General features: G+C 38.9%; 1 long non-coding RNA gene across 4 annotated transcripts in view; it reads left to right on the top strand.

Annotated features, from left to right (window-relative positions):
• LOC145542894 (uncharacterized) overlaps positions 1-27698 on the top strand; it is a 193499-nt gene that overhangs the window by 53633 nt on the left and 112168 nt on the right. For 3 of the 4 annotated variants that reach the window (XR_014080216.1, XR_014080214.1, XR_014080215.1), the window contains one exon: positions 1698-1752. This is a non-coding gene — a long non-coding RNA (uncharacterized LOC145542894). Of the gene's footprint in view, positions 1-1697; positions 1753-1843; positions 1968-27698 lie in introns of those variants that run through there. The other variant, XR_014080217.1, reaches the window with a different exon arrangement.

Here is a 27698-nt window from a genome sequence, read left to right as displayed (position 1 = left end):
AAGAGTAGTGGTCAGGTGTTTTGTGGAATGTCTCTCAGTTGGGTTCATTTGATGTTTCATAATGATTAGACTGAGAATATGAATTTTGAGGAAGAAAACCACAGAAGAGCTGTGCCTTTTTTAATGTATTGTATCAGAGTTGAATGCTATCAATATGTCTGATGACTGGTGTTGTTAATCTTGATCATCAGTTCAGGTGGTGCTTGTCAGATTTCTCCACAACAAAGCGACTATCCTCTTTTTGAGCTTCCAAGGTGGCACAGTGGTAAAGAATCCACCTGCCAATGCAGAAGATATAAGAAATGCAGATTTGATTCCTGAGTTGGGAAGATGCCTTGGAGCAGGAAATGGTAACCCACTCCAGTATCTTGCCTGGAAAATTCCATGGACAGAGGAGCCTGGCAGGCTACAGTCCAGATGGTCGCAAAGAGTCAGACACCACTCAGCACACAACACATACAATATGCATTAAAATACATACCTTAAAATAAGATTAATTCTTATGGTAGCCTGCCGGGCTCCTCTGTTGATGAATTCTCCAGGTAAGAGTACTGGAGTGGGTAGCCATTCCCTTCTCCAGGGGATCTTCCTGACCCAAGGATTGAACTCAGATCTGCATTACAGGCAGATTCTTTACCGTCTGAGCCACCACAGAAGCCCAATCCTTACAAATATTCCAATTCCAAGCCACTCTCACAGGATGCATTCTAACAAGCCCTTTGTGCGTATTTATAATCTTACATTGCTGAGTAGTATTCACTGACAGTGAGGAACTCTCAACATTTACAGTATACTTACTTATTTGTTGAGTTCCAGTTTACACATATAAAATAATTTTCAGATTGCTAACATATACCTCTGTCAGAAATGACTTACCATTTAGAGTACAGTGCTTTGTATGACTCTTTTTTTGTCTTCATAACCAGAGTGTCAAATCAAAACACTATTACCAAGTTGCTTTAGTCTCCTTTCTGCCCGTAGATCCACTGCCAATCACAGCTCTGTTGCGCACTTGCTCTGGAGCTTTGGAACAATTACTGACCTCTTTGCCTCACTTTTATCATTTGTAAGATGGAGAGTATAATAGAAGTAATGTCCTTTATTGTGAGTAGATTCCTTGTACATAACAAACATTAGATATGTATTTGCTATTATTATTGCCCATTCAGTTCAGTTCAGTTCAGGTCAGTTGTTCAGTTGCATCCGACTCTTTGCGACCCCATGAACCGCAGCACGCCAGGCCTCCCTGTCCATCACCAACTCCTGGAGTTTACCCAAACCCATGTCCATTGAGTCAGTGATGCCATCCAACCATCTCATCCTCTGTCCTTCTCCTCCTGCCCCCAATCCTTCCCAGCATCAGGGTCTTTTCAAATGAGTCAGCTCTTCGCATGAGGTGGCCAAACTATTGGTGTTTCAGCTTCAACATCAGCCCTTCCAATGAACACCCAGGACCGTTCTCCTTTAGGATGGACTGGTTGGATCTCCTTGCAGTCCAAGGGACTCTCAAGAGTCTTCTCTAACACCGCAGTTCAAAAGCATCAATTCTTCAGCGCTCAGTTTTCTTTATAGTCCAATTCTCACATCTATTCATGACCACTGGAAAAACCATATCCTTAACTATTTATTATCAGAGGGAAGGTCCAACCTCATCTGTCTTAAGAGCTAATGAGAGCTCTTTCATCTTTCTATTTCAGAAGAAAAGATTTGACCAAGACGCCTCAAAAGGAAGAGGAGTCAGGGGATGTGAAGGTAAGAATAAGAATATTGCCATTACTCTGAAAGAAGGATGAAGATTTAGCAAGGACTAAAATGTAAACATTAAATCATGATTTCTCTCTAGGGGGAAGATATAACATCCACTTTCATGATGACAGATTTTATTCTTCCAGTGGTAATCTGTTCTGATTATTGTGTTCAGAATAGCTTGTTGATTCCCACCATGTTTTGCATGTAAAATCATTACAGAGATAGAGGAGAAATTTTTGTCTGTCTTTATTTTGAATTTATTATTAGGAACTCTTTTGCTACATAATTGTCAAATATAAATGATATAAATGCATATTTCATATTCTTTTATTAAACATCCAAGAAATGTGGAGAAATCACATTTTGGAGAATCAGGAAGTAAATAGAACCCTGAATATAATAATTTAGAATTATAGAAAATTAACGACTGCCTTTGAAATGGTTAACTTTGTGCTTTAGCATTAGCACTTGACAATGTTCAAATAGATAACATTTAAAAGGGAATTAAATTTGCCTAAAAAATGTTATTTAACCAAAATGGTTAGTATAATTTCTGGTAGCTGGGAAATTTTCATAATGTAATATTAGAAAAGAAAAGAGCATTAGATAGTTGGACACTGATTTCCCTTAAATGCCCATAAAAACTTTTTTTTAATGTGTATCATTTTTAAAGTCTTGAATTTGTTACAATATTGTTTCCGTTTTATGTTTTTTTGTGGTTTTTGGCCTGTAAAGATGTGAGATATTAGCTCCCCGACCAGGGATCGAACCAGCACCCCTGCACTGAATGGCAAAGTCACAACCACTGGACCACCGGGGAAGTCCCCGCCCCCCCATAAACGCTTTTTGAGGAAAAAACAAACAGAAATGACAAAAAATACTTTCTGAGGTTAGCTTCAATGTGTTAGTACAACTCTATAGACTCTCAAAAAGTACATTTCTTTTTAATCAGGTTGAAGAGTCTATAACTGAATTGAGGCAAAATATACTGCCTTCCTAGAGGAAGAGATGTAACACTTTTATTTTCACTAACATGTCACAGTAACCAAAAGCTTAGGTTTCTATGGAGGCAAGAACATTTAATTGCTGGGTACTGAAAAATAAAAAGTGCATTATCGTGTTATAGTTAAGATGATGGAACATCTTCAGTGAACCTACGCACTAGCTGTCAGTCATTTGTTCATAAAACACTTATTGATGAGGCATTCTGGCCAATGTATTGGGCTATGAATTTGGGGAATATAAAGATTAGAAAGACATTCTATTTATATACACACAGAATTATAATACAGGGCTGAAATTGGAAGGGACCTAACATTTTTGGAAGTATGTGAATGGGAGCCAAGAGTAAAGTTTTAAGTTTCAGTAAAATCAACATCAAAGAACAGTTTAGTGACATGCAAAGAAAAGGATGTAGCTCTGCCCAAGATGTCACTGTTGCCTCAAACCATGATCATTTTAATATCAGTATATTCTGGGGGAGATGTTGCTAGAAAACATTATGGTAAAGAGACACAAGTATTTTATTTTCTAACTAATAACAACGTGATTTTTTCACATTATTTTCTATCGTTTCCTTGTTTAGCATCACAAAGTTTATTGTTTTCTTCAGTGTAAACATTCAGTTAACTTACTTTGGGTCATTGGCAAATAAGCAGCTTTAGTATCAGCGGTATATATTGCTATTCATAACATGATTTTAATGACTTGAGCGCCATTGAGATTGTTAATATAGTTTTGAAGTAAAATTATTTGCATTTCTTATTTAGCTGAAAATATAGATTAATTTTTCCTTAACTTGACTTTCACATTGTTGGAATATAAACAGCTTTTCTTAAGAGTCAGCCAGAAGCCTTAGACAAATACATGTAAATGACTTAAAATGAATTGGGCAAGTCAACCTCCTTATTTCAGAAATACTCTGATCTGTTCTGTGTTAACTCTCAGGTTTAACTGTCAGATTTCTCAATGTCAAAACAAAATTCAGTTTTATCTACTTGTAAGTTTACTTTTCTTGAGTTGGTTCTGTAATGCAGTTGACTATTGCTTTACAAGAAGATATCTAAATATGTAATTCTGCCAACAATGACTATTTGCTTATTTTATAGCCAATATAAGGCTTTTGTGGTGGCTCAGATGGTAAAGAATCTGCCTGCAATACAGGAGGCTCGGGTTCGGTCCCTGGGTTGGGAAGATCCCCTGGAGAAGGGAATCGCTACCCATCTAAGTGTTCTTGCCTGGAGAATTCCATGGACAGAGGAGCCTGGCAGGCTACGGCCCATGGGGTCACACAGTCGGACACAACTGTGCTACTAACACATACACACAAAAAGCCAATATATATTTCATAGATCTAGGTTCATTTCTCCTGCTTATACTAAAACTTTTTGTTTTATAAACCCAGATGTGGGTTAAAATGGAGTTCAGAAAAATGAAACAAAATGAGGAAAATATATGGCTTCTGATTGTTTACATACACAAAAATCATGACAAATACATATATTTTTAAGGAATGATGTAGTTTAACCTATACAAACACAGGCACATTTGTTGCCCCTCAATGAATGTGTGAGCTGAGATGGAGACCCTAAATTATTTGAGCAGACTTGGCAACAGTGTTCTGAACAATAGCTACTACCTGCACTGGACTGAGCAAGAGAGTTCCAGAAAAACATCTATTTCTGCTTTATTGACTATGCCAAAGCCTTTGACTGTGTGGATCACCGTAAACTATGGAAAATTCTGAAAGGGATGGGAATACCAGACCATCTTACCTGTCTCTTGAGAAACCTGTATGCAGGTCAGGGAGCAACAGTTAGAACTGGACATGGAACAACAGACTGGTTCCAAATAAGAAAAGGACTACGTCAAGGCTGTATATTGTCACCCTACTTATTTAACTTATATGCAGAGTACATCATGAGAAACGCTGGGCTGGAAGAAACACAAGCTGGAATCAAGATTGCTGGGAGAAATATCAATAAACTCAGATATGCAGATGACACTACCCTTATGGCAGAATGTGAAGAAGAACTAAAGAGCCTCTTGATAAAAGTGAAAGAGGAGAGTGAAAAAGTTGGCTTAAAGCTCAACGTTCAGAAAACTAAGATCATGGCATCTGGTCCCATCACTTCATGGGAAATAGATGGGGAAACAGTGGAAACAGTGTCAGACTTTATTTTTTGGGCTCCAAAATCACTGCTGATGGTGATTGTAGCCATGAAATTAAAAGATGCTTACTCCTTGGAAGGAAGGTTATGACCAACCTAGATAGCATATTTAAAAGCAGAGACATTACTTTGCCAACAAAGGTCCATCTAGTCAAGGCTATGGTTTGTCCAGTGGTCATGTATGGATGTGGGAGTTGGATGGTGAAGAAAGCTGAGCGCCGCAGAATTGATGCTTTTGAACTGTGGTGTTGGAGAAGACTCTTGAGAGTCCCTTGGACTGCAAGGAGATCCACCCAGCCCATCCTAAAGGAGATGAGTCCTGGGTGTTCATTGGAAGGACTGATGTTGAAGCTGAAACTCCAATACTTTGGCCACCTCATGAGAAGAGTTGACTCATTGGAAAAGACCCTAATGCTGGGTAGGATTGTGGGCAGGAGGAGAGGGGATGACAGAGGATGAGATGGTTGGATGGCATCACTGACTCGATGGACATGGGTTTGGGTAGACTCCGGGACGTGGTGATGGACAGAGAGGCCTGGCGTGCTGTGATTTGGCATAGTCAATAAAGCAGAAATATGCTGTCTAGGTTGGTCATAACTTTTCTTCCAAGGAGCAAGTGTCTTTTAATTTCATGGCTGCAATCACCATCTGTAGTGATTTTGGAGCCCCCCAGAAAGGAAAGTCTGACAGTCTTTCCACTGTTTCCCCATCTATTTGCCATTAAATGATGAGACCACCTGCCATGGTCTTAGTTTTTTGAATGTTGAGTTTTAAGCCAACTTTTTCACTCTCCTCTTTCACTTTCATCAAGAGGCTCTTTAGTTCTTCTTCACTTTCTGCCCTAAGTGTGGTGTCATCTGTATATCTGAGGTTATTGATACTTCTCCTGGCAATCTTGATTCCAGCTTGTGCTTCATCCAGCCCAACATTTCTCATGATGTATTCTGCATATAAGTAAACTAAGCAGGGTGACAATATATAGCCTAGACAGACTCCTTTCCCGATATAGAACCAGTCTGTTGATCCATGTCCAGTTCTAACTATTGCTTCTTGACCTGCATACAGATGTCTCAGGAGGCAGGTCAGGTGGTCTGGTATTCCCATCTCTTGAAGAATTTTCCACAGTTTGTTGTGATCCATACAGTCAAAGGCTTTGGCATTGTCAATAAGGCAGAAGTAGATGTTTTTCTAGAACCCTCTTGCTTTTACAAGGATCTAAGGGATGTTAGCAATTTGATCTCTGGTACCTCTGCCTTTTCGAAATCCAGCTTGAACATCTGGAAGTCCACAGTTTGCATAATGTTGAAGCCTGGTTTGGAGAATTTTAAGCATCACTTTGCCAGCGTGTGAGATGAGTGCCATTGTGCAGTAATTTGAGCATGCTTTGACATTGCTTTTCTTTGGGATTGGAATGAAAACAGATCTTTTCCAGTCCTGTGGCCACTGCTGAGTTTTCCAGATTTGCTGGCATATTGAGTGCATCACTTTCACAGCGTCATCTTTTAGGATTTGAAATAGCTCAACTGGAATTCCATCACCTCCACTAGCTTTGTTTGTAGTGATGCTTCCTTCCTAAGGCCCACTTGACTTCGCATTCCAGGATGTCTGCCTCTAGGTGAATGATCACACCATCGTGGTTTTCTGGGTCATGAAGATCTTTTTTGTATAGTTCTTCTTATGTTCTTGTCACCTCTTCTTAATATCTTCTGCTTCTGTTATGTCCAGACCATTTCTGTCCCTTATTGTGCCCATTTTTGCATGAAACGTTCCCTTGGTATCTCTAATTTTCTTGAAGACATCTCTGATCTTTCCATTTTATTGTTTTCCTCTATTTCTTTGCATTGATCGCTGAGGAAGGCTTTCTTATCTCTCCTTGCTATTCTTTGGAACTCTACATTCAAATGGGTATATCTTTCATTTTCTCCTTTGTCTTTTGCTTCTCTTCTTTTCTCAGCTATCTGTAAGGCTTACTCAGACAATCATTTTGCCTTTTTGCATTTGTTCTCTTCGGGATGGTCTTGATCAACGCCTCCTGTACAATGTCATGATTTTTCGTCCATAGTTCCTCAGGCACTCTGTCTATCAGATCTAATCCCTTGAATCCATTTGTCACTCCCACTGTAAAACTGTAAGGGATTTGACCTGAATGGTCTAGTGATTTTCCTTACTTTATTCATTTTAAGTCTGAATTTGGCAATAAGGAATTCAAGATCTGAGCCATAGTCAACTCCCAGTCTTGTTTTTGCTGACTTTATAGAACTTCTCCATCTTTGGCTGCAAAGAATGTAATCAATCTGATTTCAGTATTGACCATCTGGTGATGTCCATGTGTCGAGTCTTCTCTTGTGTTGTTGGAAGAGGGTGTTTGCTATGACCAATGCGTTCTCTTGGCAAAATTCTGTTAGCCTTTGCCTGGCTTCATCTTCTACTCCAAGGCCAAACTTGCCTGTTACTCCAGGTATCTCTTGACTTCCTACTTTTTCATTCCAGTCCCTTGTGATGAAAAGTACATCTTTTTTGGGTGTTAGTTCTAGAAGTTCTTGTAGATCTTCATAGAATCATTCCACTTCAGCTTCTTCAACATTGTTGTTTGGGGCATAGACTTGGATTAGCATGATATTGAATGGCTTACCTTGGAAATGAACAGAGATCATTCTGTCATTTATGAGAGTGCACCCAAGTACTGCATTTTGGACTCTTTGTTGACTATGAGGGCTACTTCATTTGTTCTAAGGAATTCTTGCCCACAGTAGTATGTACAATGGTCATCTGAATTAAATTAGCCATTCCAGTCCATTTTAGTTCGCTGAATCTTAAAATGTCGATGTTCACTCTTGCCATCTCCTGTTTGACCACTTCCAATTTACCTTGATTCATGGACCTCACATTCCAGGTTCCTATGCAATAATGTTTTTCAGCATCAGACTTTACTTCTATTACCAGTCACATCCACAACTGTGTGTCATTTTCGCTTCGGCTCTGTCTATTCATTCTTTCTGGAGTTATTTTCCACGGATACTGGAGAGCAGCATATTGGGCACCTACTGCTGGGGTGTTCATCTTTCAGTGTCCTATATTTTTGCCTTTTCATACTGTTCTTAAGGCAGGAATTAAACCACTGAAGTGGTTTGCCATTCGCTTCTCCAGTGGACCACTTTTTGTCAGAACTCTCCACCATGACCCGTCAGTCTTTGGTGGCCCTAGATGGTATAGCTCATAGTTTCATTGAATTAGACAAGGCCGTGGTCCATGTGTGCAGTGATTTTGGAGCCCAAGAAAAGAAAGTTTGTCAGTGTTTCCATTGTTTACACATCTATTTGCCATGAAGCGATGGGACCAGATTTCATGATCTTCATTTTTTGAATGCTAAGTTTTAAGCCAGATTTTTCACTCTCCTCTTTCAGTTTCATCAAGAGGCTCTTTAGTTCTTCTTTGCTTTCTGCCATAAGCGTAGTGTTATCTGCATATCTGAGTTTATTGATATTTTTCCCAGCAATCTTTATTCCAACTTGAGCTTTGTGCAGCCTGGCATTTCACATGATGTACTCTGCATAGAAGTTATAAGCAGGGTGACAATATGCAACCTTAACCTACTCCTCTCCCAGTTTTGAACCAGTCCATTGTTTCATGTGGGGCTCTAACAATTGCTTCTTAACCTGCATACAGGCATTTGTTGAGATCCCAGCCAAATTATGCTTGATTCTCTACACTTTCACATATGCCAGTTATTATTATTACATTTCTTTTAGTTTTCTACATTTAAACTTTTTATTACCTGGAATTTATATCATGTATAGTGTGAGGTGGGCTTCCCAGGAGGCACTAGTGGTAAAGAACCTTCTTGACAATGCAGGAGATGCAAGAGACACGGGTTCAATCCCTGGGTCAAGAAGATACTCTGCACGAGGAAATGGCAACCACTCCACCACTCCAGTATTCTTGCCTGGTGAATCCCAATGTCAGAGGAGCCTGGTGGGATACAGTCCATGGGGTCACAAAACAGTTGGGCACTACTAAAGCGACAGCACACATGAACTTAGTGTGAAGTAGGACTCAAACATATCTTTTTTCCCAAATGAATATCAAGACCCAGAATAATTTATGCATTGAGTATCCTTTCCCCTCAAATTGTGATGCTGGAGAGGACTCTTTGGAGTCCCTTGAGCAGCAAGGATGTCAAATCAGTCAATCCTAAAGGAAATCAACCCTAAATATTCATTTGAAGGACTGATGCTAAAGCTTAAGCTCCAATACTTTGGCTACCTGATGTGAAGAGCTGACTCAGTGGAAAAGAGTCTGATGCTGGGAAAGCATACATAAAAAGGAAATTATAGGCAGGATGATGAATGATGTGGTTAAGCAATTCTGAAACTTCAGCAAAGGAATCATTCTCCCTTAAGATATTCCTAACTGGAAACGGGAAGTAGAGGTAATGAAATTCCCTAAATAATTTTCTCAGAATATAGATTGCAGCCTCAAGAGGGATCAGGAGGCACACCACTCTATCCAGAGTCACTCTTGAAAATAGGATTCCACCCAAGTGGGAGAAGGGGTAAAATGTTCCCTCGTTTCACCCGTGCTGCCAGTCATTCTATTAGTAAAGGCTTACATTGTGGAAATATTCCATTAAGTGGCATTGACAAAAAGTGTTCTATTCAGAATATGGAAAGAGTGTTTCCCATCCCTTGGATGAGTCCAATTTAGGATCACCATCCCTCTGAGAACTCAGACAACCTCCTAATACAGAAAATATAGAAATGTCACATTTGTAATCTCTTGTGAAATGATGCTATTAGAAAAAAGAGAACTTATATAGATATGAAAAAATCTGCCGAATATAGGAATGCTAATGAAAAGAAAATCTTCCATAAGGAAATCCATCAAATAATTAGCAGTGAATACTCTGGGGATAATACTGAGATGAGAAAAAGATGGTGAAGGTTTCACTAGAGACTTTCATTTTTTACTTTTTACTTTTTCTGCTTGTTTTTTTTAACAATGAGAAAGAATGCATGCAACCCCTAACGTAGCTAAAGTATTGGCTGACACTTCTATGTAGTTTAATATATCAAGATGTTAGCTGGGTCATTCCTGCCCAAGGAAATCTAGATAGGAGTACCATAAAACCCCAGTTCCATGGCCTAAGGAATCCCTAATCTCAGGATTCCAGGAATTTACTCTTTCATGGGCCTTTGTACTTCTTCCTCCATCCTCATTTGCTGTGCATTTGCAGCAGATGAGCTTACACATATACCTTAACAATCCCAGTTGTTGTTCAGTCGCTAAATCATGTCTGACTCTTTTGAGACACCGTGGACTGTAGCCTGCTAGGCTCCTCTGTCTCCATACTCCTCTTCAGTGTTCTTTCTCAGGCAAGAATACTGAAGTAGATTGCCATTTCCTTCTCCAGGACTTCCCGACCCAGGGGTCGAGTCTGCTACTCTCCTGCATTGGCAGGAGGACTCTACCACTGAGCCACCAGGGAAGCCCTAACAATCCATTTTGTTGTTCTTGTTTAATCCCTAGGTTCTGTCCTAAAGATTCATATGAAAGCTACAAGGGCAATATAGACCTTTATGAAGACTCAATGGAGAGTGAGGGAAGACTCGACAGCATGCAACCTAAAAATGCTTATTTACTGTTCTGTTTTCCAAAGATGCTTTTCACTGCTCTCATGCTCCAGTGACCTCGTCTCCTTTCTCCTTCCACACAGCTCTGCGTCTCCTTGAATTCTTTGTCTCCCTTCCAAATTTTCAATTCCTGTCCTTCCATTTGCCTTAGTTATTTAACTCCTACTGCCAACTTTTGCACATAAACATTTCAAGGTGCTTTGAAGAACAGAGCAATGACTTTAGACAGAAGTTCTTTTTATGAGTGCCAATTATTATCTGTCATGTGGTACCTTTCTCCCTTGAAAGAAAAAAAAATATTTATAATTCTTAAATGCTTCTGATTCATGGCTTGTTGCCTTTCCTTATGCTTGGAGTCTTCTTGACTGGTGTTTTCTATCTAACACGGGGAGTATCTTTCACCTTCTTCTTCAAGGTTCTTTTTCACCACTTATTCCCTCCTTCAGGCTGTAATTCAGCTGTTTCAGGAAAGGGCTTTGCTTCTCATTATTTCTGCATCTGGGCTGAGTCATCCTTGCATGAACACTACTTCCTCAATTGCTTCCAGTTCTAAGGATACAGTTCAATTTTGTTCTGTGGTGAATGCTGAAGTCATCTTCCTATCTCCTCATCCCAAATTATCTCCATGTACTATGATAATTTATGGAGACACTCAGGGCTCTCAGACACATTGTGCCTCCGTAAAATATTCTGCAGCAAATTGCTTCTTCAGTGTCTCACCACAACCAAACCAGATTTTTGAGACTGAGTTCAATAGTCCCTACTAGTATGGCTCATTGGAATCATCTTTGATTTGAAAATATATGCAGAGGACTCTTCAGATAAACATCATCTACAACTGTGAAAAAAGAACCCTGAACTAACACCAAATGTTAATCAGTACTGTAATAAATATATATATATTTCATTGGAATATGCAGTGGGATGAAGTGATGGAAAATTAATGATTGAGAGCTGTATGTAGTCTCCTGGATGAATCTCATGGTAGAAATACTGAGTGGGAGACAACTTATATATGAATACCGATAGTTGAATTTACATAAAGTTGTAAATATTTTGTATACATTTATTATATCAATATATAAGAAAACAATAACAAAACACACTAGTGCTATATTAGTCTAATTCTGAGATTGATTTTAGTTTTTTAAACATGTTGCTTGGAATATTTTGAGGGACTAAGGTTCACTTTGCCTCAGAGGTAACTAAAGCTACAGGATTGAGAGAAGTACTAGATACGGAAGCAAGAAACCAATTTTCCTGTCATTTCTGGTGAAATAACCTGTGTTTCTGTAATTTTAGAAAGCGAAACTGTTTTGCTAGCTAAATTATGCTAGCTGCAGACCTGTACAACAGATTAATGAGGTACCTTGACCTTGAGAAATCCCTAATAGTTTAGGCACCGGTAGATGAGAACATTGAATGAAAACACCCAGGAGACTGAACCCCAGAAAGAATAGGACGAACGGCATGAGATAACGTCAGGCAGCATTTCATCCTGGAGACCTCTGTGAAGCAGGAAGGTTTTTACAATGCCTTCCTCAGTTTTCTAGGTCAGTCTAACCCGATAATTAAGAGCAAGTGTTTGAGGAGAAACTGGCAACTAATGAAAGAAGCTGAAAACAAGCTACACAATCTTAAAACAAGTTCCTGGATCTTCTCTCTCAGGAGAGGCACTAACATGTGCTCTCACAATTGCCCCAGCAGCATCAACCGCTAGCAGAGAAGTGCAGCTCCCCAGATATGACCCCCTCCTCTACTCCCTGTCCGTTCACCAAAGCAAGTCCAGGGGCAATACTTAAAGCTGTAAGAGGATGCGTTCATGCGTGCTACGTCACTTCAGTTGTATCTGACTCTTTGTGACCCTCTGGACCATAGTCCGCCAGGCTCCTCTGTCCACGGGATTCTCCAGGCAAGAATACTGGAATGGGTTGCCATTCCCTCCTCCAGGAGATCTTCTCGACCTAGGTATCAAAACAGCATCTCTTATGTCTCCTGCATTGGCAGGCGGGTTCTTTACCACCAGAGCCCCTGGGAAACCCTGTAAGATGGTGGGGAGATTCAGTTCTCAGAAGTAAAGTATTCACCTATGCACATGCCTCAGTAGCACCTATTACCCAGAACAGGCACCAAAAATGCATTTCATTTTGCATTTTTATCAAGATGTAAATGTTTCTAAAGAAAAATAGGAAAAAAACTAATCAATTTTCAGGAAAACACTAACTATAACCCAGAAACTATTGAGAAATCTCTTGTCAAACCTGTTTGCCTTCATTTACTCACTGGAAGAGATGCAATTAATGTAAACTGACTGGAAAAGAGAAAACACTCTTTATATGAGCACTGATCATACAGCTTCCAGGGATGACCATGCACAGCCTATAGCGAAACAGAGTTTTTGCCATTTCAAGAGCTTCCTCTTAGAGGAAAAGCTAACCCCCCCAGATATCAATTCAGCAGACTCTACATAGATCACATGCTGCTCGGGTTAAAAGAAAATAAGGAAGATAGGTTAGAAAAGAAAAGAATGTGTAGGAAGTGGCAGAATATTATTTAATACAGAAACAGAAGGTTAATTTTGAATCATCTTGCCAAGCTGCTTCTCCATCTTTTCTATAGTTTGGCATGTTGATCAGTTTTTCAAAGTCAAACAGTTTTCAATTTCATAAATGAAAACTGTGGTTCTCAAACTGTGACAAAAATTAGGGGAACGTTTAGCTGGAAGGAATTTTAGATTCTCTTTTACACTTCTCTCTACCTTGGAGAAATCCACCTTAGATCAGACTCAGTCAGATATAGTCTGAAGTTGCATTTAGTATAATGTTTATTTTTGCTAGCCGTTTCTTTCCCTTCAGCCCTTTAATGCCCTTGGTTATAAATAAGGTGAAATGTCCTTCCTCTAAACCAGTGATTCTCAAAGACCTGTATGCTTAAGATACAAGTAGAGTGGTTATTAAAAAAAAAAATCCTTATTCCAGGATGATATCTCTAAAGATACTGACTCAGAAAATCTCAGATGAGGTTCAGCAATTTCCATTTTAAACCAGAGCTTCTATTGGTTCTGTTATCAGAATCTGAATACCACCCTTTGAGACTCACTGTTATAAAGTGATCAGCATGGATCAATTGATTCCAGAATTTTTTCAACACCTGTTGTGAGTACCCAGGAGACTGGCTGGGTACCATCCATGGTGGCTTTCCAAGGAAGCTGTGTGTTTTTTACAGCACTGATTCTCTATGGAATCATTGATATTTGCTATCCTCTGACCTCCGTCAAACTAGTAGTAAGTTCCATCACAAATGAGACACTAATATAGTCCCTATGTAGAGACATTAGTTCTGACTTCAAGGTGCCTAGTTTTTTAGGGGAGTAAAGCCAGGCAGATCAGGTACAAAGCAGAAATAGATGCAAGAAGGTGGCATTTGGCTGGGTCTTAAAGAAAGTGAATGTTAGTCATGTCGGACTCTTTGCAACCCATGGACTGTTGCCAACCATGCTCCTTTGTCCATGGAATTCTCCAGGCAAGAGTACTGGAGTGGGTAGCCATTCCCTCCTCCAGGGGATCCTTCCTAACCCAGGGATAAAACCCAAGCCTCCTGCATTGCATACAGATTCATTACTATCTGAGCCACCAGGGAAGATGCTTGGAGGAAGAGTAGCATTTTAACAGGCACTGGATTGAATACATCTTAGTTAGTGGGGACAGTATGGACCCAGGCTTAGGTAGAGAGATGTACAATTGTGTGCTATGTGAAGAGGTAGCTAGTGATCCAGGTTGACTAGGATCTAGTGATGTGCTGATTTTCTCAATGATTTATTGCAATCTAGAAATTTTAAAGTGAATAATTTTGTGCATGTGGGGGAGGAGGACAGGGTGAATGAGAGGGAAAAATAGCTGACATTATTTTTTCTGATAGTAATCATAATAAACTCTATAAAATTTAATCATATTTAATTCCCGATTAATCCTTTAGTGAAAGGACAAGGAAGTGAAATTACATAAAAGCAGACAGCCGGAGGGAGGGAGGAGCAGGGAGAGAAGCAGAATGGAATGAGGCTAGATGGCTGCAGTGTGCTGGGAAGAACATTATCCCATTGCTGGGGTTGCTGTGATTGTGTCTGATTAAGGTTGGCATAAAAAAGCTACTTAGGAGCTGGCAACTGTACAGAGGAAGGCAAAAGAAATAGACCTGATTTTAAAACACAGTTCAAAAAGCTCCCAAGAAATGACTCAAGTAAGTGTAATATGTGATTTGCCTAAGAATCGTGTATATAAACATCATTGCTGCTTGTGATAATAGGTCAAATTCTGTTCGAGAGCAATACTTTGCTCCTAATTAGAATGACTCTTAGAGAAATAAATATCAGTTTGCCTGAGGACTTTATTCCATTCCGTACGTGTTTACTCCATTGGATGCCCCATCTCTAACGAGAAATTCAATTATGACACATCACTTTCATTTTTGACATTATTTTTAAAGGGTTTATGAAATAAAAAAATGAATTACTTTTCCTTTTGCCAAGAATAGGCTGCACTGCAGTAGGTTCTAGAGAAATCTACTCACAATGCTTTGATCAGAAAAAAGTTTTCCCCAAATTGAGATAATGAGCTTTAAGAAATGGAAAATAGATTTGGGTTGCTGTTCTTTGTGTAAGACACTATATCTGAATGGAGATAACATAATCTTACATATTCAAATTATTAATGTAGTTAATCATTAATGGTTCTGTGCCATGTCATCAAATTGGAATCTAGAATAAGTTAAGTTTGTTTTTAAGGTCTATTAATTTTCTAGCATTTTTGCAATTTAAGAATTATAGTAAGCAAAATCCCAACTTTTGAGATTTTCTAAAAATTTTTACATTTGGTAGAATACATTATTCTCTAGTCAAAAAAAAAAAAGAAAAAGATTTTTTTCAAAGCATTTAAATTGTGATTTAACAAAAAAAATCAATTTTCATGTAATTTCTAGGAATCTATTTACTTCATAAAGCAAGGCAATCTTTAACATGATAGCAGATAGGAAGGGAGAAATGGGAATGTCAGATTATGGGTATATATAATAGCACAAGGTTGCAGGGATGTGGGAATAGCATTTATACTGAACAGATAATGTGAATAGACTGAAATGCTCTAGCAATGGGGATGTGCCCATGTTGAACAACTTGTTCAGGAATTGGAAAGAGTACCAGAGCAATCTGTCGACACTGAAAAACTTGCTTGGCTTGGAACCAGTCACCCAACTTGTCTGCACCTCACCTTATTTATCTGCATTATTATTAATAATGAAGTTGGACCAGATGCTCATTATTGGAAGCTTAAAAAATGCAGAATACTGGATTATACCAAGATCTACTGAAGCAGAAATAGTATTTAACATAAGCTCTGGATTCTTCCCTATGCGTATCAAGTTTAAAAAGCACTATCTTAGGTGGTTTTTACATTACCCTAAGTTGTACTTTTCTTTGTGTATCTCCTTCTTCTCTACAAATTCTCTCTTCGGCAAAGCAGGCAACAGGCTTTAGCAAAAGGTCAATGTTTTCCTGAGTTTGGGAGTCAGACAAACTTGGGGTTCCTGACTCACGGTTAGTTACTTTGCAGGACTCTGGATAACTGACTCTGTTTTACTTAATCACAGTTTTCTTATCTTAGTAATGCATATTAATACGTTCATCACATGTTTTCTGTGTTAATTAATGTTTGTCAAGTCTCTGACACATATTTGAGGCTTAATAAGTGGTAGCTTTAATTATTGCTATGATTCCAATCATTTTTACAACCCTGAATTTCCCTGCATAATTCATATTAGCTAAGGGATAAGTCTAACTGATAATGGTTTAGTGATTAATCTCTCCATCTCTTTTTCTTGGTAAAAAAAATATATATATATATTTATTTATTTATTTATTTATTTATTTTTGTCTGTGCTGGGTCTTCAATGCTACCTGGGCTTTTCTCTAGTTGCAGACAGCAGGGGCTACTCTCTAGCTGCAGAGCACGGGCTTTTCACTGTGGTGGCTTTCCCTTGTTGCAGAGCACAGGCTTTTGGGCACAAAGGCTTCAGTAGTTGCGGCCGTGGGCTCAGTAGTTGTGGTTCCCGGGCTCAGGCTCTATGATTGTGGCACACAGACTTACTTGCTCCATGGCATGTGGGATTTTCCTGGATCAGGGATTAAACCTGCATCTCTTGCACTGGCAGGCGGATGTTTTTTTTACCACTGAGCCACCAGGGAAGTCCTCCATCTCTTTCGGTGCTTTCCTTTCCAAAGGAGAGTCTCAAAGGCTACTGGTCACGGAAGGACATTGTCCAAATGGCCTTCAGGTCACCTCTCTTCTCAGTTGTCTCTGGACTGTTACTGGAGTCTGGATAAGCATCCACACCCTGTCATCCACTCTAGAATTATAGGGAAGGGTGATGATTCACTCTTGTGATCCAATACTTGTCTCTGTGGCAGATCCTAGACCCAATTCCTCTGTTGCTAGTGAGGAAATAAAAAGTTTCCTGTCCCAGAAAGAGAGCTGATCTCTGATTTAAAGCTTGAAAAATATCTTCCATCAGGTATTATTATGTTGCAGATGAACTGAAAGAAGAGTCCAAATATCCTCAGCATTTGCCAATGTACACTGCCATTTTTGGAAAAAATTAACCCACCCCAGTCTTTCCCCATCTTAGCAGCCGTTAATACCAAGGGGAAGTAACCAGTCGCTGCACTAAGATGGTGGTTTAGTCACTAAGTCGTGTCTGACCCTTGTGACGCCATGGACTGTAGCCCACCAGGCTCCTCTGTCCATGGGATTTTCCAGGCAAGAGTACTGGAGTAGGTTGCCATTTCCTCCTCCAGGGGATCTTCCCAACTCAGAGATTGAACCTGTGTCTGTGCATTGCAGGCAGATTCTTTACCACTGAGCCACCAGGGAAGCCCTAGGCACTGAACTGGTCATATCCAATTTTATCTTGACTGGTGCCTGACCCCAGAGTAGGCTGGTTCCTAACTATTGACATCTTGCATCAAGAAAACAAATGAAACTCCACATAGCATTATCTCCAAATTAGTTGAAGTCATAAATTGAAACAGCATTATTTTGATGAATCTGAGATTTTCAAGTTAATTAAAAAATTTTAAGTACATTTTTAAATCTTTTATAAAGAAAATAATTATCTAGAGTTCTAGTGTTCAGTATCTTCCCAGTTGCCAATGAAAAAAACAATATGACTCCTCATGTCTCTCTGTCTCATTATTTATATATATATAATTATTTAATACCACAAAATATTATTCAGTAGCCTTTTGCAACTGTTGAAAATACTGATTTGTAAATTTCTACAAATTGCAGTATAAAAGGAAGCAATAAAATGGACCATCATTGTTCATGGGAAACAACATTTAATGACTTAAGAATCAAAAACATGGTATCTGAGAAGAATATTGCCACATTACATAGTCTTTTCAATTACTTAAAGGCTGAAACTGCTCAAATATCTCCCATATTCTGAAGCAGTGTATTTTTCCAACATAGCATAATAAAACCTATAAACTTTGATGATATTTGTCTGTATGTTTTTCTTTTGATAAAATAGAGCAGAAGATTTTCCTGAGCTTGAAAGGTGTTCATCGAAAAGGAGGACACCCAGGTTACAGGTTGTCTGCCCCAAGAAGACATCTTTGTGCTCTTCAGTATACTTATTAGTTTGTAAGAGCATGAAGAAGGGAATGGCAACCCACTCCAGGATTCTTGTCTGGAGAATCCCATGGATAGAGTACCCTGGTGGGCTACAGTCCATGGGGTCACAAAGAGTGGAACACAACTGAGGGACTAAGCATGCATGATATACAGAGCTCTCTGAATAGAGTGGCTCAGTGGAGAGGTCCCTCTTGCTTGAGTATAAGGACAGTAGGTTTCTGATCCCACCAAGATAGTTGGCTAAAACTGCCTAGTAGAACTAGAGGACACTGAACGATATCCAAGCCACCTCAAGCTAACTCTTCCATTTGGAAAATGGTGGTTTGTGTGGCCAGAATTTCTGTCTTGAGAATTCTCAAGCACATTTTCTGTGTATTTATGAAGACTCGTCTCTATCATGGAATTTGGATAACTGAACCCTAGTTGATATGTTGCATAAACTGATTACTGCTCCCACCCCATGCACCTTCATCCTTGCAATAAACATATACAATTATGGATAAGCTGGGATTTTTATTTCTTGAGATCCTGAGTGGTCTAAATAGCACATCTAATATACATCTTTTATAAATAACTTCAATTTCATACCATGTTATCTTTAGTTCAGTTCAGTTCAGTTGCTCAGTCGTGTCCGAGTCTTTGCGACCCCATGAACCGCAGCACGCCAGGCCTCCCTGTCCATCACCAACTCCCAGAGTCCAGCCAAACCCATGTCCATCGAGTCGATGATGCCATCCAGCCATCTCATCCTCTGTCATCCCCTTCTCCTCCTGCCCTCAATCTTTCCCAGCATCATGTTATCTTGCACAAGCCATTATTATCAATGATCTATTAGTATAAAATGAGGAAAATTGTATCTATCTCTCAGGGATGCTTCAAGGACTAAATATGTTAATATGCTTAGAAGGTGCTCAGTTAATTAAATATGAATATAACTCAAAAAATACATGAGTAAAACCCAGAAATGCTTTTGCCATTAATACCTTTACATTTCATGGTAAGGCTGTTGACATTATTTCCTTCTTGCCATAGTATTGCTGTTGTTTTTGTCATCAAATAACTCTGAGAGTCACTTCGTTATGGGTAATTAGCACACTCAATATGAAGAGCCGCTGGTTCCCTACACTGATAAAGGTGAAAGAAAGAGACAACAGGAAGCTGGTTGTTGAGTCAGGCTTCTATCTGAGGACTGCCAAGTTGGGATAAGCCTGCAGACCTTCCACAGTTCAAACAGAGGAAATGAGCTTTTAGTTAGGAGCCTGAGGGCTTGAGGAAAATGTTATTTGCTACATTTCTGAGATGTATTGCATAGAAAACAAGTGAAACATTTATTGCCTCCAGCTGCTGTGTACTCCAGTTTTGTTTATACTTGACCAGTCCATTGGTGGATGCTGTTGCTCCTACCCAAACTCTACACGTGGATTTCCTTAGAGCTACTCTTGTACTGTGACTTTTGAGGTGTCCTAGAATTATTTTGTAATATAAGCATGGTTCAGAGTTACTTTGCTGAGTTGATGTCCAATATCAAATATTGGATAACAATGGAAAATGCAGGATAAAAAGCATTCAAATACATGCATTTAAATATGGTTTTCTATTTGTTTAAATGTCTTGTAGTTCATCTATTTTCTAAAAGGATTTGGGGTAACTAATGGTTTGGATATACACCCAAAATAAACACTTGAAATAAAAATTTTAATTTTAGATCTGCATGAAAAGAGAGTGAATGCTGCATCAGAAATTTAGGATTAGAAAGCTACTCTTACTGCATTCAAAGTTTATATCTGAATCCCAGGATGTAAGAGCAGAAAGTGTTCACATAAGTAGCTATCACACTCCTCATGTGGGGAAATAAAATGTCTAAATTCACCTGAACATACAAAACTACTAAATATGTATTCTGTCCCCCAGTATTATATAATCCACAGATTATACATAAATGCATTCTGAGTCTAGGATTAAGATCTGTTGAATAATCATGTAAGATAATGTTGGCACTGCATTCCCAACCCCTAATCCATTAGTACATTTTTGTACTTTCCTTCCCTGCCTACTTCCCCAAACACATTTCACTCCTTGGCTTTCAGAATGTTTTCAATGGCCAGACCTAAGGCTCTCCTTCAGCTCACTGCCCTAGGCCTAGTTTATGTGGCCCAGCACTCCCCTGTGGGAATATTAAATTTCAGTTCCCTCATCCCTGCTAGGGACAGCTCTGCGGAGTACCCCATACTTCAGGGTTCCCTTGCAGGATCAGTTGGAAGCTACCCTCAATGGGACTTTTGCCAGAGACCCCATCTTTGTCTCTAGCATGATGTATACTCTTGGGGAGCATTTCCTAAATAAATTATTTGTGCATAGACTCTCTTTTCCTCTTTGTAAGATCAGCTTCTGGGAAATTCAGTCTAGCACAATAAATGATGAACTCTAAAAAACTCTCAAATCTTCTCTCTTGGAGCTGAGGCAGGACGATAAAGTTCAGGAATACCTCAACTCGATTGGTTTCTCAGAGCTGAGGAACCCAATCTTCCAGTATTAAAAAGAAAATATGTTTAGAAATTTGAAGGAATATAGCAAGCTCATTTGTAATTCTTTTAAGTCTGAAGATAGGATAGTTTTGTGTTTCACTTCATCTTGGAGAAACATGACAGAGCAAAGAGCTAATTAGGAGAAATGGATATGATAATAGTGATTCTGCATCGGAAGAGACAGCCTCTTAGAACTGTCAACCATTTCATAGGTAATTAATTGGATGTTTTAAAGAAGATCCTGATCCTGGATTCTACCTAGGAAAACAATAGTCTATAAACTGTAGGCAAATCATCTGAACTGACCCAGCAAGCATATATATATATATATACTTTTTTTTTTTTTACCAAAGTTTTGTTGTTTAGTTGCTAAGTTGTCCAACTCTTTGCGACTCCATGGACTGCAGCAAGCCAGGCTTCACTGTTCTCCACCATCTCCTGGAGTTGCTCAAACTCTTGTCCATTGAGTTAGTGATGCCATCCAACCATCTCAAATCTCTGTCTCCTCATTCTCCTCCTGCCTTCAAGCTTTCCCAGCATCAGGGTCTTTTCCAATGAGGCGGCTCAGAGGCAAAAGGATCTCCAAATCTGCTTTTTTATTGGCCTCAGAATCTGTCGTCAAGCATCATTATATCCAATTTAGTTTTCTCTGGTACATTATTTATAATTAAAATATTTCTGAATATGTATATTTATATGATTCATAAAAGGTCTCACATTTCTGCTATAATTGGCTTGGTCCCCACCTCCCATTCCCACAGAGAACCACTAAAATCAGTATTTCATGTATTCTTCTGAAGTTTGTTTGTGTAAATATAAGCAGATAAAAATAAGATTTCTTATCCTTTCCAGAGCCCTGATGCCCAGGTATAGAGCAATTCAGCTGGGTTGCAACTTATGAGTAAATGTTGCTATGAGACTGCAGAGAGGACTCTTCCAAGAGTATTGATCAGGATGCTGAGAATTCTCTAGACCTCAGTTTCTTCTTCCTGGTTAGTTCCTCTTGCAGGAGTAACAACACGGGAGTATTTATATTGGCAGCTTATGAATTTCCTAGAGGACAGACATTGGATGTTAGCTTCCCATTTAACTTCTGATGGCAATGAATTAAGATGGACCCTGTGGATGAGCATGTCCAATTGTTATTTCCTGATGCGTGACTCTGACCTATTCAATTCCACATGTCAGTTTTCACTGTGTATTGGATTGGCCAAAAGTTTCATTGGGGACATCTTACAGAAAAAAACCTGAATGAAATTTTTAGCCAACTCTATATTTTGTGGCATCAGTAATTAAGATCTGAATGTACTCTGTATATTCACAAAACATTTTTTTTTTCCTAAACAAAAAGGAGGGAGGCAAATTAATATGATGTGGAAACAGAGGTCTCTCAGGCATAGCCCCTCAGGCTTTGTCTTTGAACCTTACATAGAATGGAGAATTAAATATTAATTTTTAAAGATAGCAAGATTCTTTTTCATCTCCCTCAAAAGTAATTTTTATGTTTTAACTTGGAATTGTTAAGTTATAAAAGTTCAGTTCAGTTCAGTTGCTCAGTCAAGTCTGACTCTTTGTGACCCCATGGACTGCAGCACACCAGACCTCCCTGTCCATCACCAACTCTCGGAGCTTACTCAAACTCATGCCTATTGAGTCGGTGATGCCATCCAACCATCTCATCTTCTGTCATCCCCTTCTCCTTCTGCCTTCAATCTTTCTCAGCATCAGGGTCTTTTCAAATGAGTCAGTTCTTTGCATCAGGTGGCCAAAGTATTGGAGTTTCAGCTTCAACATCAATCCTTTCAATGAATATTCAGGACTGATTTCCTTTAGGATGGACTGGTTGGATCTCATTCCTGTCCAAGGAACTCTCAAGAGTCTTCTCCAACACCACAGTTCAAAAGCATCTATTCTTTGGTGCTCAGTTTTCTTTATAGTCCAACTCTTACATCCATACATGACTACTGGAAAAACCATAGCATTGACTGGACAACTTTTGTTGGCAAAGTAATGTCTCTGCTTTTTAATATGCTGTCTAGGTTGATCATAGCTTTTCTTCAAAGGAGCAAGTGCCTTTTCATTTCATGGCTGTAGTCACCATCTTCAGTGATTTTGGAGCTCCCCCAAAATAAAGTCTCTCACTGTTTCCCTATCTATTTGCCATGAAGTGATGGGACTGGATGCCATGATCTTCGTTTTTGAATGTTGAGTTTTAAGCCAACTTTTTCACTCTCTTCTTTCACTTTCATCAAGTGGCTCTTTAGTTCTTCTTCACTTTCTGCCATAAGGGTGGTGTCATCTGCATATCTGAGGTTATTGATATTTCTGCTAGCTATCTTGATTCCAACTTGTACTTCATCCAGCCTGGCATTTCTCATGATGTACTCTGCATATAAGTTAAATAAGCAGGGTGACAGTATACAGCCTTGGCGTACTCCTTTCCTGATTTGGAACCAGTCTGTTGTTCCATGTCCAGTTCTAACTGTTGCTTCTTGAACTGCATAAGATTTCTCAGGCGGCAGGTCAGGTGTTCTGGTATTCCCATCTCTTTCAGAATTTTCCACAGTTTGTTGTGATCCATACAAGTCAAAGGCATTGGCAATAGTCAATAAAGCAGAAATAGATGTTTTTCTAGAACTCTCTTGTTTTTCGATGATCCAGCAGATGTTAGCAAGTTGATCTCTGGTTTCTCTGCCTTTTCTAAATCCAGCTTGAACATCTGGAAGTTCACAGTTCATGTACTGTTGAAGCCTGGCTTTGAGAATTTTGAGCATTGCGATGCTAGTGTGTGAGATGAGTGCAATTGTGTGGTAGTTTGAACATTCTTTGGCATTACCTTTCTTTGGGATTGGAATGAAAACTGACCTTTTCCAGTCCTGTGGCCACTGCTGAGTTTTCCAATTTGCTGGCATATTGAGTGCAGCACTTTCACAGCATCATCTTTTAGGATTTAAAATAGCTCAACTGAAATTCCGTCATCTCCACTAGCTTTGTTTGTAGTGATGCTTCCTAAGCCCACTTGACTTCACATTCCAGGATGTCTGGCTCTAGGTGAATGATCACACCATCGTGGTTATTTGGGTCATGAAGATCTTTTCTGTATAGTTCTTCTGTGTATTCTTGGCACCTCTTCTTGATATCTTCTGCTTGTTAGGTTCATACCATTTCTTTCCTTTATTGTGCCTATCTTTGCATGAAAACTTCCCTGGTATCTCTAACTATCTTGAAGAAATCTCTAGTCTTTCCCATTCTATTGTTTTCCTCTATTTCTTTGCACTGATCACTGAGGAAGGCTTTCTTATCTCTCCTTGCTGTAAAAGTAATGCATAAGTATTTTATCATTGTTAAAAAATCAATTACACATGAAAACTAATAAGTTAAAATACGGGGCCTCTTCCAGCCACTACAGATTTTATCCCCAGAGGGAACCACGTCAATCAGTTTTGCCTTTACCCTTCCAGACACTTTTCCTGTACATTTGTACATTCGTGCCTCTATGGGCATCATAGCTTTGATGTGCTATTGTCATGAATGGAGTCATACTCTGCAAAATGATCTCCCTATCTTTACCACATAGAGATAAAATTAGAATTTTTTAATATAATATATACTTCTGAACCTAGTATTCTGACCTTTGGCAAACTGCTTAACATCTCTTCATCTTAGATTTATTTTTTTATCTATATAGTGACCATCATAATGAAACATTCCACACTGGGTTATTGCAAAGATTGCTTGAGGTAATGCTTGTGAAATGCCTATAGCCCCTCCACCTCTTCAAAAGTTTACTGAATATTTGTACTTCTCATCTTATAAATTGCTTATTCATGTCCTGATTTTATTTTTCTACATGTATATTTTTCTTGTAACTTCCCTGGTGGCTCAGACGGTAAAGCGTCTGCCTACAATGTGGGAGACCCGGGTTCAATCCCTGGGTCGGGAAGATCTTCTGGAGAAGGAAATGGCAACCCACTCCAATATTCTTGCCTGAAAAATCCCATGGACAGAGAAGCCTGGTGGGCTACAGTCCATAGGGTCGCAGAGTCGGACACGACTGAGCGACTTCACTTTCACATATTTTTCTTATAGACCTATATGCTTTCTATTGACCTACACATTTTATATTGTTAGTTAATTAGCCTTATGTGTATCACATGTATGCAACCTTTTGTTTTCACAGCTTGATTATTTTCTTTTGACTTTATTTATGGTGTTTGATTTTTTGCCTATGGGCAAAAATGTTATTTCATTTAAGACATATATATGTGGCACATTTATATATAAAAAATCCCTCATAAATTTGTATTCTATCAAGTAGATAGGAAATTTACAAATAGATATACTGTATCATGTCAGTAAGTGTCTTGGAAATCCCAGGTACTTTAAGGGCAAAGTAGAAAAAGATAGAGAAGGAAAGGAGTGAAAGCTGCTTTAAAGTGGTGATATTTGAATGAAGATCATAACAAGTAAAAGAACGCTCCATGGAAATGCCTGTTAAGAGTTCTAGGCATCTTTAAAAAAAACTGAAATAGAACTGCCAAATCATCCAGCAATTCCACTGCTGGGAATATACTCAGAGAAAACAATAATTGAAAAAGACACATAGACCCCAGCATTCATATGTACTCCATCACTAAGTTGTGTCTGACTCTTTTCGACCCCATGGACTGTAGCCCATCATGCTCCTCTGTCCATGGGATTTCCCAGGCAAGAATACTGGAGTGGGTTGCCATTTCCTCCTTCAGGGAATCTTCCCAGGGGTCAAATCTGAATCTTCTTCGTCTCCTGCATCGGAAGGCAGTTCTTTACCACTGAGCTACAGGGAAAGCCCTTATAGCAGCACTATTTACAGTCACCAGGACCTGGAAGTAACCTAAATGTCCATCAGCAAAGGAATGGATAAAGAAGATGTGGTATGTATATACAATGGAATATTACTCAGCCATAAAAGGAATGAAACTGGGTCATTAGTAGAGACTTGAATGGACCAAGAGATTGTCATACAGAGTGAAATAAGTCAGAAAGAGAAAAACAAACATCATACATTAACACACATATGTGGAATCTAGAAAAATAGTATAGATGATCTTATTTGCAAAGTAGAAATAGAGACACAGATATAGAGAACAAATGTATGGATTCCATGGGGGTGGAGGGGAATAAGAGAAATTGGGAGATTGGGATTAGTACATATATACTATTGATACTATTGATACTATTGCCCAGAGAAATATTAATAACTTGATATTAATAATATCAAGATTGCTGGGAGAAATATCAATAACCTCAGATATGCAAAAGACACCACCCTTATGGTACAAAGTGAAGAAAAACTAAAGAGCCTCTTGATGAAAGAGAAAGAGGAGAGTGAAAAAGCTGGCTTAAAACTCAACATTCAAAAAATGAAGATCATGGCATCCAGTCCCATCACTTCATGGCAAATAGATGGGAAAACAATGGAAACAGTGAGAGACTTGGTTTCCTTGGACTCCAAAATCACTGAAGATGGTGACTGCAGCCATGAAATTAAAAGACATTTGCTCCTTTGAAGAAAAGCTATGACCAACCTAGACAGCATATTAAAAAAGCAGAGACATTACTTCATCGATAAAGGTCCATCTATTCAAAGCTATGGTTTTTCCAGTAGGCATGTATGGATGTAAGATTTGGACTATAAAGAAAGCTGAGCACTGAAGAATTGATGCTTTTGAATTGTGGTGTTGGAGAAGACTTCTGAGCATCCCTTGGACAACAAGGAGATCCAACCTGTCAATCCTAAAGGAAATCAGTCCTGAATATTAATTGGAAGGACTGATGTTAAAGCTGAAACTCCAATACTTTGGCCACCTGATGTGAAGAACTGACTCATTGGAAAAGACCCTGATGCTGGGAAAGACTGAAGGCAGGAGGAGAAGGGGATGACAGAGGATGAGATGGTTGGATGGCATCACCAATTCAATGCGCATGAATTTGAGTAAACTCTGGGAGCTGGTGATGGAGAGGGAAGCCTGGCATGCTGCAATCCATGGTGTTGCAGAGTCAAACACGACTCAGTGACTGAACTAACTGACTGATTGACACTATGCGTATAATACACAACTAAAGAGAACATACTGAATAGCCCAAGGAACTCTACTTAATGCACTGTGATAACCTAAATGGGAAGGAAATCTAAAAAAGAGTGGATATATGTATATGTATGGCTGATTCATTTTTCTGTACAGTAGAAACTAACAAAACATTGTAAAGAAACTATAATCTAATAAAAATTAATTTAAAAAGAGTTCCAGGCAGATGGGACAGCAAATGCAAATCCTCACTCAGGCATAGGTTTGATATGTTCTGGAACCAGAAAGGGCTGCTGTGACTTGAACATTAGTGAGAAAGTGAGAATAAGCAACAAATGGAATTGAATACATTGATCAGATCACATATTGTCTGAAAGGCTGTAGAAAGACTTGTGGTTTTTTGCCTATATGTTAAGAGAAATTATTGGAAGATTTTCAGCACGGAAGTGACTTGGTATGTTTTTAGGAGTTACTACCCTCACTACCCAGTCATCTGAGTGTGAGATATGGTGACCTGGACTAAAGTAGTAGGAAGGAAATTGATAAGAAGTAGTTGTATTTGGCTAGTTTGAAAGTAGAATTTTGTTATGAAATGATGGGGAAGAGAGAAAAGGGAGACTCATAGATGATGTCAAAGGTTTTAGCTTGAGCAACTGAGTGACAGTATTATTTACTGAGATATAGAAGAAAAAGTGAAGAATAGATTTAAAGAAGGGGATCAAGTTGTGTTTGACATATTATTTATGAAATGACTATGAGGTATCCAAGTAGAGATATCAAGTAGACAATTAAGTATGGAAGTCAGAAAAGGAGGACAGAGCAGGGCATATAAATGTGAAAGTCACTAGTGTATGGGTGGTATTTAAACTCA

Source organism: Giraffa tippelskirchi, chromosome 3 (genome assembly GCF_054371585.1).
Source record: "Giraffa tippelskirchi isolate mGirTip1 chromosome 3, T2T-mGirTip1v1.2.pri, whole genome shotgun sequence".
NCBI lineage: Eukaryota > Metazoa > Chordata > Mammalia > Artiodactyla > Giraffidae > Giraffa > Giraffa tippelskirchi.
This window is presented reverse-complemented; position numbering and strand designations above follow the sequence as displayed.